Raw genomic sequence first — 12,500 nt, 5'->3', positions numbered from 1 at the left:
ATGCCTCCAAAGTGATGTGGGAGAAGTTTGGGATCAAAAGGAATTGATCTTGACATGGTTGGTGCATAGCCAAGTTCATGATTTTGTGACTTGGTGGTGATTTTGGTGAAAAACGAAAATGTTGGTTTTGGAAAACTGGCTGGACTCAATCCTCACAAATGCCTTCAAAGTGATGTGGGAGAAGTTTGGGATCAAAAGGAATTGATCTTGACATGGTTGGTGCATAGCCAAGTTCCATGATTTTGGATTTTTGGCTTGATTTTGTGACTTGGTGGTGATTTTGGTGAAAAACGAAAATCATGGTTTTGGAAAAGTGGCTGGACTCAATCCTCACAAATGCCTTCAAAGTGATGTGGGAGAAGTTTGGGATCAAAAGGAATTGATCTTGACATGGTTGGTGCATAGCCAAGTTCATGATTTTGGATTTTTGGCTTGATTTTGTGGCTTGGTGGTGATTTTGGTGAAAAACGAAAATCATGGTTTTGGAAAACTGGCTGGACTCAATCCTCACAAATGCCTTCAAAGTGATGTGGGAGAAGTTTGGGATCAAAAGGAATTGATCTTGACATGGTTGGTGCATAGCCAAGTTCATGATTTTGGATTTTTGGCTTGATTTTGTGACTTGGTGGTGATTTTGGTGAAAAACGAAAATGTTGGTTTTGGAAAAGTGGCTGGACTCAATCCTCACAAATGCCTCCAAAGTGATGTGGGAGAAGTTTGGGATCAAAAGGAATTGATCTTGACATGGTTGGTGCATAGCCAAGTTCATGATTTTGGATTTTTGGCTTGATTTTGTGGCTTGGTGGTGATTTTGGTGAAAAACGAAAATCATGGTTTTGGAAAAGTGGCTGGACTCAATCCTCACAAATGCCTTCAAAGTGATGTGGGAGAAGTTTGGGATCAAAAGGAATTGATCTTGACATGGTTGGTGCATAGCCAAGTTCATGATTTTGGATTTTTGGCTTGATTTTGTGACTTGGTGGTGATTTTGGTGAAAAACGAAAATGTTGGTTTTGGAAAAGTGGCTGGACTCAATCCTCACAAATGCCTCCAAAGTGATGTGGGAGAAGTTTGGGATCAAAAGGAATTGATCTTGACATGGTTGGTGCATAGCCAAGTTCATGATTTTGTGACTTGGTGGTGATTTTGGTGAAAAACGAAAATGTTGGTTTTGGAAAACTGGCTGGACTCAATCCTCACAAATGCCTTCAAAGTGATGTGGGAGAAGTTTGGGATCAAAAGGAATTGATCTTGACATGGTTGGTGCATAGCCAAGTTCCATGATTTTGGATTTTTGGCTTGATTTTGTGACTTGGTGGTGATTTTGGTGAAAAACGAAAATCATGGTTTTGGAAAAGTGGCTGGACTCAATCCTCACAAATGCCTTCAAAGTGATGTGGGAGAAGTTTGGGATCAAAAGGAATTGATCTTGACATGGTTGGTGCATAGCCAAGTTCATGATTTTGGATTTTTGGCTTGATTTTGTGGCTTGGTGGTGATTTTGGTGAAAAACGAAAATCATGGTTTTGGAAAAGTGGCTGGACTCAATCCTCACAAATGCCTTCAAAGTGATGTGGGAGAAGTTTGGGATCAAAAGGAATTGATCTTGACATGGTTGGTGCATAGCCAAGTTCCATGATTTTGGATTTTTGGCTTGATTTTGTGACTTGGTGGTGATTTTGGTGAAAAACGAAAATGTTGGTTTTGGAAAAGTGGCTGGACTCAATCCTCACAAATGCCTCCAAAGTGATGTGGGAGAAGTTTGGGATCAAAAGGAATTGATCTTGACATGGTTGGTGCATAGCCAAGTTCATGATTTTGGATTTTTGGCTTGATTTTGTGGCTTGGTGGTGATTTTGGTGAAAAACGAAAATCATGGTTTTGGAAAAGTGGCTGGACTCAATCCTCACAAATGCCTTCAAAGTGATGTGGGAGAAGTTTGGGATCAAAAGGAATTGATCTTGACATGGTTGGTGCATAGCCAAGTTCATGATTTTGGATTTTTGGCTTGATTTTGTGACTTGGTGGTGATTTTGGTGAAAAACGAAAATCATGGTTTTGGAAAAGTGGCTGGACTCAATCCTCACAAATGCCTCCAAAGTGATGTGGGAGAAGTTTGGGATCAAAAGGAATTGATCTTGACATGGTTGGTGCATAGCCAAGTTCATGATTTTGTGACTTGGTGGTGATTTTGGTGAAAAACGAAAATGTTGGTTTTGGAAAAGTGGCTGGACTCAATCCTCACAAATGCCTTCAAAGTGATGTGGGAGAAGTTTGGGATCAAAAGGAATTGATCTTGACATGGTTGGTGCATAGCCAAGTTCCATGATTTTGGATTTTTGGCTTGATTTTGTGACTTGGTGGTGATTTTGGTGAAAAACGAAAATCATGGTTTTGGAAAAGTGGCTGGACTCAATCCTCACAAATGCCTTCAAAGTGATGTGGGAGAAGTTTGGGATCAAAAGGAATTGATCTTGACATGGTTGGTGCATAGCCAAGTTCATGATTTTGGATTTTTGGCTTGATTTTGTGGCTTGGTGGTGATTTTGGTGAAAAACGAAAATCATGGTTTTGGAAAACTGGCTGGACTCAATCCTCACAAATGCCTTCAAAGTGATGTGGGAGAAGTTTGGGATCAAAAGGAATTGATCTTGACATGGTTGGTGCATAGCCAAGTTCCATGATTTTGGATTTTTGGCTTGATTTTGTGACTTGGTGGTGATTTTGGTGAAAAACGAAAATGTTGGTTTTGGAAAAGTGGCTGGACTCAATCCTCACAAATGCCTCCAAAGTGATGTGGGAGAAGTTTGGGATCAAAAGGAATTGATCTTGACATGGTTGGTGCATAGCCAAGTTCATGATTTTGGATTTTTGGCTTGATTTTGTGACTTGGTGGTGATTTTGGTGAAAAACGAAAATCATGGTTTTGGAAAAGTGGCTGGACTCAATCCTCACAAATGCCTTCAAAGTGATGTGGGAGAAGTTTGGGATCAAAAGGAATTGATCTTGACATGGTTGGTGCATAGCCAAGTTCCATGATTTTGGATTTTTGGCTTGATTTTGTGACTTGGTGGTGATTTTGGTGAAAAACGAAAATCATGGTTTTGGAAAAGTGGCTGGACTCAATCCTCACAAATGCCTCCAAAGTGATGTGGGAGAAGTTTGGGATCAAAAGGAATTGATCTTGACATGGTTGGTGCATAGCCAAGTTCATGATTTTGGTGTTTTGGCTTGATTTTGTGGCTTGGTGGTGATTTTGGTGAAAAACGAAAATCATGGTTTTGGAAAACTGGCTGGACTCAATCCTCACAAATGCCTTCAAAGTGATGTGGGAGAAGTTTGGGATCAAAAGGAATTGATCTTGACATGGTTGGTGCATAGCCAAGTTCATGATTTTGGATTTTTGGCTTGATTTTGTGACTTGGTGGTGATTTTGGTGAAAAACGAAAATGTTGGTTTTGGAAAAGTGGCTGGACTCAATCCTCACAAATGCCTCCAAAGTGATGTGGGAGAAGTTTGGGATCAAAAGGAATTGATCTTGACATGGTTGGTGCATAGCCAAGTTCATGATTTTGTGACTTGGTGGTGATTTTGGTGAAAAACGAAAATGTTGGTTTTGGAAAAGTGGCTGGACTCAATCCTCACAAATGCCTTCAAAGTGATGTGGGAGAAGTTTGGGATCAAAAGGAATTGATCTTGACATGGTTGGTGCATAGCCAAGTTCATGATTTTGGTGTTTTGGCTTGATTTTGTGGCTTGGTGGTGATTTTGGTGAAAAACGAAAATCATGGTTTTGGAAAACTGGCTGGACTCAATCCTCACAAATGCCTTCAAAGTGATGTGGGAGAAGTTTGGAATCAAAAGGAATTGATCTTGACATGGTTGGTGCATAGCCAAGTTCATGATTTTGGATTTTTGGCTTGATTTTGTGGCTTGGTGGTGATTTTGGTGAAAAACGAAAATGTTGGTTTTGGAAAAGTGGCTGGACTCAATCCTCACAAATGCCTCCAAAGTGATGTGGGAGAAGTTTGGGATCAAAAGGAATTGATCTTGACATGGTTGGTGCATAGCCAAGTTCATGATTTTGTGACTTGGTGGTGATTTTGGTGAAAAACGAAAATGTTGGTTTTGGAAAAGTGGCTGGACTCAATCCTCACAAATGCCTTCAAAGTGATGTGGGAGAAGTTTGGGATCAAAAGGAATTGATCTTGACATGGTTGGTGCATAGCCAAGTTCATGATTTTGGTGTTTTGGCTTGATTTTGTGGCTTGGTGGTGATTTTGGTGAAAAACGAAAATCATGGTTTTGGAAAACTGGCTGGACTCAATCCTCACAAATGCCTCCAAAGTGATGTGGGAGAAGTTTGGGATCAAAAGGAATTGATCTTGACATGGTTGGTGCATAGCCAAGTTCATGATTTTGGATGGCTTGATTTTGTGGCTTGGTGGTGATTTTGGTGAAAAACGAAAATCATGGTTTTGGAAAACTGGCTGGACTCAATCCTCACAAATGCCTTCAAAGTGATGTGGGAGAAGTTTGGGATCAAAAGGAATTGATCTTGACATGGTTGGTGCATAGCCAAGTTCCATGATTTTGGATTTTTGGCTTGATTTTGTGACTTGGTGGTGATTTTGGTGAAAAACGAAAATCATGGTTTTGGAAAAGTGGCTGGACTCAATCCTCACAAATGCCTCCAAAGTGATGTGGGAGAAGTTTGGGATCAAAAGGAATTGATCTTGACATGGTTGGTGCATAGCCAAGTTCATGATTTTGGATTTTTGGCTTGATTTTGTGGCTTGGTGGTGATTTTGGTGAAAAACGAAAATCATGGTTTTGGAAAAGTGGCTGGACTCAATCCTCACAAATGCCTTCAAAGTGATGTGGGAGAAGTTTGGGATCAAAAGGAATTGATCTTGACATGGTTGGTGCATAGCCAAGTTCCATGATTTTGGATTTTTGGCTTGATTTTGTGACTTGGTGGTGATTTTGGTGAAAAACGAAAATGTTGGTTTTGGAAAACTGGCTGGACTCAATCCTCACAAATGCCTCCAAAGTGATGTGGGAGAAGTTTGGGATCAAAAGGAATTGATCTTGACATGGTTGGTGCATAGCCAAGTTCATGATTTTGTGACTTGGTGGTGATTTTGGTGAAAAACGAAAATGTTGGTTTTGGAAAACTGGCTGGACTCAATCCTCACAAATGCCTTCAAAGTGATGTGGGAGAAGTTTGGGATCAAAAGGAATTGATTTTGACATGGTTGGTGCATAGCCAAGTTCCATGATTTTGGATTTTTGGCTTGATTTTGTGACTTGGTGGTGATTTTGGTGAAAAACGAAAATCATGGTTTTGGAAAAGTGGCTGGACTCAATCCTCACAAATGCCTCCAAAGTGATGTGGGAGAAGTTTGGGATCAAAAGGAATTGATCTTGACATGGTTGGTGCATAGCCAAGTTCATGATTTTGGATTTTTGGCTTGATTTTGTGGCTTGGTGGTGATTTTGGTGAAAAACGAAAATGTTGGTTTTGGAAAACTGGCTGGACTCAATCCTCACAAATGCCTCCAAAGTGATGTGGGAGAAGTTTGGGAGCAAAAGGAATTGATCTTGACATGGTTGGTGCATAGCCAAGTTCATGATTTTGTGACTTGGTGGTGATTTTGGTGAAAAACGAAAATGTTGGTTTTGGAAAACTGGCTGGACTCAATCCTCACAAATGCCTCCAAAGTGATGTGGGAGAAGTTTGGGATCAAAAGGAATTGATCTTGACATGGTTGGTGCATAGCCAAGTTCATGATTTTGTGACTTGGTGGTGATTTTGGTGAAAAACGAAAATGTTGGTTTTGGAAAACTGGCTGGACTCAATCCTCACAAATGCCTTCAAAGTGATGTGGGAGAAGTTTGGGATCAAAAGGAATTGATTTTGACATGGTTGGTGCATAGCCAAGTTCCATGATTTTGGATTTTTGGCTTGATTTTGTGACTTGGTGGTGATTTTGGTGAAAAAACGAAAATCATGGTTTTGGAAAAGTGGCTGGACTCAATCCTCACAAATGCCTCCAAAGTGATGTGGGAGAAGTTTGGGATCAAAAGGAATTGATCTTGACATGGTTGGTGCATAGCCAAGTTCATGATTTTGGATTTTTGGCTTGATTTTGTGGCTTGGTGGTGATTTTGGTGAAAAACGAAAATGTTGGTTTTGGAAAACTGGCTGGACTCAATCCTCACAAATGCCTCCAAAGTGATGTGGGAGAAGTTTGGGAGCAAAAGGAATTGATCTTGACATGGTTGGTGCATAGCCAAGTTCATGATTTTGTGACTTGGTGGTGATTTTGGTGAAAAACGAAAATGTTGGTTTTGGAAAACTGGCTGGACTCAATCCTCACAAATGCCTCCAAAGTGATGTGGGAGAAGTTTGGGATCAAAAGGAATTGATCTTGACATGGTTGGTGCATAGCCAAGTTCATGATTTTGTGACTTGGTGGTGATTTTGGTGAAAAACGAAAATGTTGGTTTTGGAAAACTGGCTGGACTCAATCCTCACAAATGCCTCCAAAGTGATGTGGGAGAAGTTTGGGATCAAAAGGAATTGATCTTGACATGGTTGGTGCATAGCCAAGTTCATGATTTTGTGACTTGGTGGTGATTTTGGTGAAAAACGAAAATGTTGGTTTTGGAAAACTGGCTGGACTCAATCCTCACAAATGCCTTCAAAGTGATGTGGGAGAAGTTTGGGATCAAAAGGAATTGATTTTGACATGGTTGGTGCATAGCCAAGTTCCATGATTTTGGATTTTTGGCTTGATTTTGTGACTTGGTGGTGATTTTGGTGAAAAACGAAAATCATGGTTTTGGAAAAGTGGCTGGACTCAATCCTCACAAATGCCTCCAAAGTGATGTGGGAGAAGTTTGGGATCAAAAGGAATTGATCTTGACATGGTTGGTGCATAGCCAAGTTCATGATTTTGGATTTTTGGCTTGATTTTGTGGCTTGGTGGTGATTTTGGTGAAAAACGAAAATGTTGGTTTTGGAAAACTGGCTGGACTCAATCCTCACAAATGCCTCCAAAGTGATGTGGGAGAAGTTTGGGAGCAAAAGGAATTGATCTTGACATGGTTGGTGCATAGCCAAGTTCATGATTTTGTGACTTGGTGGTGATTTTGGTGAAAAACGAAAATGTTGGTTTTGGAAAACTGGCTGGACTCAATCCTCACAAATGCCTCCAAAGTGATGTGGGAGAAGTTTGGGATCAAAAGGAATTGATCTTGACATGGTTGGTGCATAGCCAAGTTCATGATTTTGGATTTTTGGCTTGATTTTGTGGCTTGGTGGTGATTTTGGTGAAAAACGAAAATCATGGTTTTGGAAAAGTGGCTGGACTCAATCCTCACAAATGCCTTCAAAGTGATGTGGGAGAAGTTTGGGATCAAAAGGAATTGATTTTGACATGGTTGGTGCATAGCCAAGTTCCATGATTTTGGATTTTTGGCTTGATTTTGTGACTTGGTGGTGATTTTGGTGAAAAACGAAAATGTTGGTTTTGGAAAACTGGCTGGACTCAATCCTCACAAATGCCTCCAAAGTGATGTGGGAGAAGTTTGGGATCAAAAGGAATTGATCTTGACATGGTTGGTGCATAGCCAAGTTCATGATTTTGGATTTTTGGCTTGATTTTGTGGCTTGGTGGTGATTTTGGTGAAAAACGAAAATCATGGTTTTGGAAAAGTGGCTGGACTCAATCCTCACAAATGCCTTCAAAGTGATGTGGGAGAAGTTTGGGATCAAAAGGAATTGATCTTGACATGGTTGGTGCATAGCCAAGTTCATGATTTTGTGACTTGGTGGTGATTTTGGTGAAAAACGAAAATGTTGGTTTTGGAAAACTGGCTGGACTCAATCCTCACAAATGCCTCCAAAGTGATGTGGGAGAAGTTTGGGATCAAAAGGAATTGATCTTGACATGGTTGGTGCATAGCCAAGTTCATGATTTTGTGACTTGGTGGTGATTTTGGTGAAAAACGAAAATGTTGGTTTTGGAAAACTGGCTGGACTCAATCCTCACAAATGCCTTCAAAGTGATGTGGGAGAAGTTTGGGATCAAAAGGAATTGATTTTGACATGGTTGGTGCATAGCCAAGTTCCATGATTTTGGATTTTTGGCTTGATTTTGTGACTTGGTGGTGATTTTGGTGAAAAACGAAAATCATGGTTTTGGAAAAGTGGCTGGACTCAATCCTCACAAATGCCTCCAAAGTGATGTGGGAGAAGTTTGGGATCAAAAGGAATTGATCTTGACATGGTTGGTGCATAGCCAAGTTCATGATTTTGGATTTTTGGCTTGATTTTGTGGCTTGGTGGTGATTTTGGTGAAAAACGAAAATGTTGGTTTTGGAAAACTGGCTGGACTCAATCCTCACAAATGCCTCCAAAGTGATGTGGGAGAAGTTTGGGAGCAAAAGGAATTGATCTTGACATGGTTGGTGCATAGCCAAGTTCATGATTTTGTGACTTGGTGGTGATTTTGGTGAAAAACGAAAATGTTGGTTTTGGAAAACTGGCTGGACTCAATCCTCACAAATGCCTTCAAAGTGATGTGGGAGAAGTTTGGGATCAAAAGGAATTGATTTTGACATGGTTGGTGCATAGCCAAGTTCCATGATTTTGGATTTTTGGCTTGATTTTGTGACTTGGTGGTGATTTTGGTGAAAAACGAAAATCATGGTTTTGGAAAAGTGGCTGGACTCAATCCTCACAAATGCCTCCAAAGTGATGTGGGAGAAGTTTGGGATCAAAAGGAATTGATCTTGACATGGTTGGTGCATAGCCAAGTTCATGATTTTGGATTTTTGGCTTGATTTTGTGGCTTGGTGGTGATTTTGGTGAAAAACGAAAATCATGGTTTTGGAAAAGTGGCTGGACTCAATCCTCACAAATGCCTTCAAAGTGATGTGGGAGAAGTTTGGGATCAAAAGGAATTGATTTTGACATGGTTGGTGCATAGCCAAGTTCCATGATTTTGGATTTTTGGCTTGATTTTGTGACTTGGTGGTGATTTTGGTGAAAAACGAAAATGTTGGTTTTGGAAAACTGGCTGGACTCAATCCTCACAAATGCCTCCAAAGTGATGTGGGAGAAGTTTGGGATCAAAAGGAATTGATCTTGACATGGTTGGTGCATAGCCAAGTTCATGATTTTGGATTTTTGGCTTGATTTTGTGGCTTGGTGGTGATTTTGGTGAAAAACGAAAATCATGGTTTTGGAAAAGTGGCTGGACTCAATCCTCACAAATGCCTTCAAAGTGATGTGGGAGAAGTTTGGGATCAAAAGGAATTGATCTTGACATGGTTGGTGCATAGCCAAGTTCATGATTTTGTGACTTGGTGGTGATTTTGGTGAAAAACGAAAATGTTGGTTTTGGAAAACTGGCTGGACTCAATCCTCACAAATGCCTCCAAAGTGATGTGGGAGAAGTTTGGGATCAAAAGGAATTGATCTTGACATGGTTGGTGCATAGCCAAGTTCATGATTTTGTGACTTGGTGGTGATTTTGGTGAAAAACGAAAATGTTGGTTTTGGAAAACTGGCTGGACTCAATCCTCACAAATGCCTTCAAAGTGATGTGGGAGAAGTTTGGGATCAAAAGGAATTGATTTTGACATGGTTGGTGCATAGCCAAGTTCCATGATTTTGGATTTTTGGCTTGATTTTGTGACTTGGTGGTGATTTTGGTGAAAAACGAAAATCATGGTTTTGGAAAAGTGGCTGGACTCAATCCTCACAAATGCCTCCAAAGTGATGTGGGAGAAGTTTGGGATCAAAAGGAATTGATCTTGACATGGTTGGTGCATAGCCAAGTTCATGATTTTGGATTTTTGGCTTGATTTTGTGGCTTGGTGGTGATTTTGGTGAAAAACGAAAATGTTGGTTTTGGAAAACTGGCTGGACTCAATCCTCACAAATGCCTCCAAAGTGATGTGGGAGAAGTTTGGGAGCAAAAGGAATTGATCTTGACATGGTTGGTGCATAGCCAAGTTCATGATTTTGTGACTTGGTGGTGATTTTGGTGAAAAACGAAAATGTTGGTTTTGGAAAACTGGCTGGACTCAATCCTCACAAATGCCTCCAAAGTGATGTGGAAGAAGTTTGGGATCAAAAGGAATTGATCTTGACATGGTTGGTGCATAGCCAAGTTCATGATTTTGTGACTTGGTGGTGATTTTGGTGAAAAACGAAAATGTTGGTTTTGGAAAACTGGCTGGACTCAATCCTCACAAATGCCTCCAAAGTGATGTGGGAGAAGTTTGGGATCAAAAGGAATTGATCTTGACATGGTTGGTGCATAGCCAAGTTCATGATTTTGTGACTTGGTGGTGATTTTGGTGAAAAACGAAAATGTTGGTTTTGGAAAACTGGCTGGACTCAATCCTCACAAATGCCTTCAAAGTGATGTGGGAGAAGTTTGGGATCAAAAGGAATTGATTTTGACATGGTTGGTGCATAGCCAAGTTCCATGATTTTGGATTTTTGGCTTGATTTTGTGACTTGGTGGTGATTTTGGTGAAAAACGAAAATCATGGTTTTGGAAAAGTGGCTGGACTCAATCCTCACAAATGCCTCCAAAGTGATGTGGGAGAAGTTTGGGATCAAAAGGAATTGATCTTGACATGGTTGGTGCATAGCCAAGTTCATGATTTTGGATTTTTGGCTTGATTTTGTGGCTTGGTGGTGATTTTGGTGAAAAACGAAAATCATGGTTTTGGAAAAGTGGCTGGACTCAATCCTCACAAATGCCTTCAAAGTGATGTGGGAGAAGTTTGGGATCAAAAGGAATTGATTTTGACATGGTTGGTGCATAGCCAAGTTCCATGATTTTGGATTTTTGGCTTGATTTTGTGACTTGGTGGTGATTTTGGTGAAAAACGAAAATGTTGGTTTTGGAAAACTGGCTGGACTCAATCCTCACAAATGCCTCCAAAGTGATGTGGGAGAAGTTTGGGATCAAAAGGAATTGATCTTGACATGGTTGGTGCATAGCCAAGTTCATGATTTTGGATTTTTGGCTTGATTTTGTGGCTTGGTGGTGATTTTGGTGAAAAACGAAAATCATGGTTTTGGAAAAGTGGCTGGACTCAATCCTCACAAATGCCTTCAAAGTGATGTGGGAGAAGTTTGGGATCAAAAGGAATTGATCTTGACATGGTTGGTGCATAGCCAAGTTCATGATTTTGTGACTTGGTGGTGATTTTGGTGAAAAACGAAAATGTTGGTTTTGGAAAACTGGCTGGACTCAATCCTCACAAATGCCTCCAAAGTGATGTGGGAGAAGTTTGGGATCAAAAGGAATTGATCTTGACATGGTTGGTGCATAGCCAAGTTCATGATTTTGGATTTTTGGCTTGATTTTGTGGCTTGGTGGTGATTTTGGTGAAAAACGAAAATCATGGTTTTGGAAAAGTGGCTGGACTCAATCCTCACAAATGCCTTCAAAGTGATGTGGGAGAAGTTTGGGATCAAAAGGAATTGATCTTGACATGGTTGGTGCATAGCCAAGTTCATGATTTTGTGGCTTGGTGGTGATTTTGGTGAAAAACGAAAATGTTGGTTTTGGAAAAGTGGCTGGACTCAATCCTCACAAATGCCTCCAAAGTGATGTGGGAGAAGTTTGGGATCAAAAGGAATTGATCTTGACATGGTTGGTGCATAGCCAAGTTCATGATTTTGGATTTTTGGCTTGATTTTGTGGCTTGGTGGTGATTTTGGTGAAAAACGAAAATCATGGTTTTGGAAAAGTGGCTGGACTCAATCCTCACAAATGCCTCCAAAGTGATGTGGGAGAAGTTTGGGATCAAAAGGAATTGATCTTGGCATGGTTGGTGCATAGCCAAGTTCCATGATTTTGGATTTTTGGCTTGATTTTGTGACTTGGTGGTGATTTTGGTGAAAAACGAAAATGTTGGTTTTGGAAAACTGGCTGGACTCAATCCTCACAAATGCCTTCAAAGTGATGTGGGAGAAGTTTGGGATCAAAAGGAATTGATCTTGGCATGGTTGGTGCATAGCCAAGTTCCAAGATTTTGGTGTTTTGGCTTGATTTTGTGACTTGGTGGTGTGCCAAGAATCATGAAATTTTCAAAGTGGTGGTTTTTGAGTTTTGTTGGTTGGAAAGTGTCACAAATGCATGCAGAATGAGGTCTAGAAAGTTTGGTATCAAAACCAAGCCATCTTGATGTGGTTTTGAATTTTTGAAATGTTGGAAAATAGAGGGTTTTGAAAAAAATTCATGAAAATTCGAAACCTTGGCCAATCCTAACGAAACTTGGTGGGCACCTTCTTGATATTATTATGGGATGGACTGGAAAAAATCACGCAAAAATACGGTGTCTAGATACGTTTTTCCATTTTTCCCGATTTTCCACATTTCGGGTCTTTGGAAAAATAAAAAAAATACTTCCCCATGTCGAAAAATTCTAATTTTTTGCAGGCAATGTTGTACCATTTTTAT

The sequence above is a fragment of the Phaseolus vulgaris genome, chromosome 10 (genome assembly GCF_051622355.1).
Source record: "Phaseolus vulgaris cultivar YP4 chromosome 10, ASM5162235v1, whole genome shotgun sequence".
NCBI lineage: Eukaryota > Viridiplantae > Streptophyta > Magnoliopsida > Fabales > Fabaceae > Phaseolus > Phaseolus vulgaris.
This window is presented reverse-complemented; position numbering follows the sequence as displayed.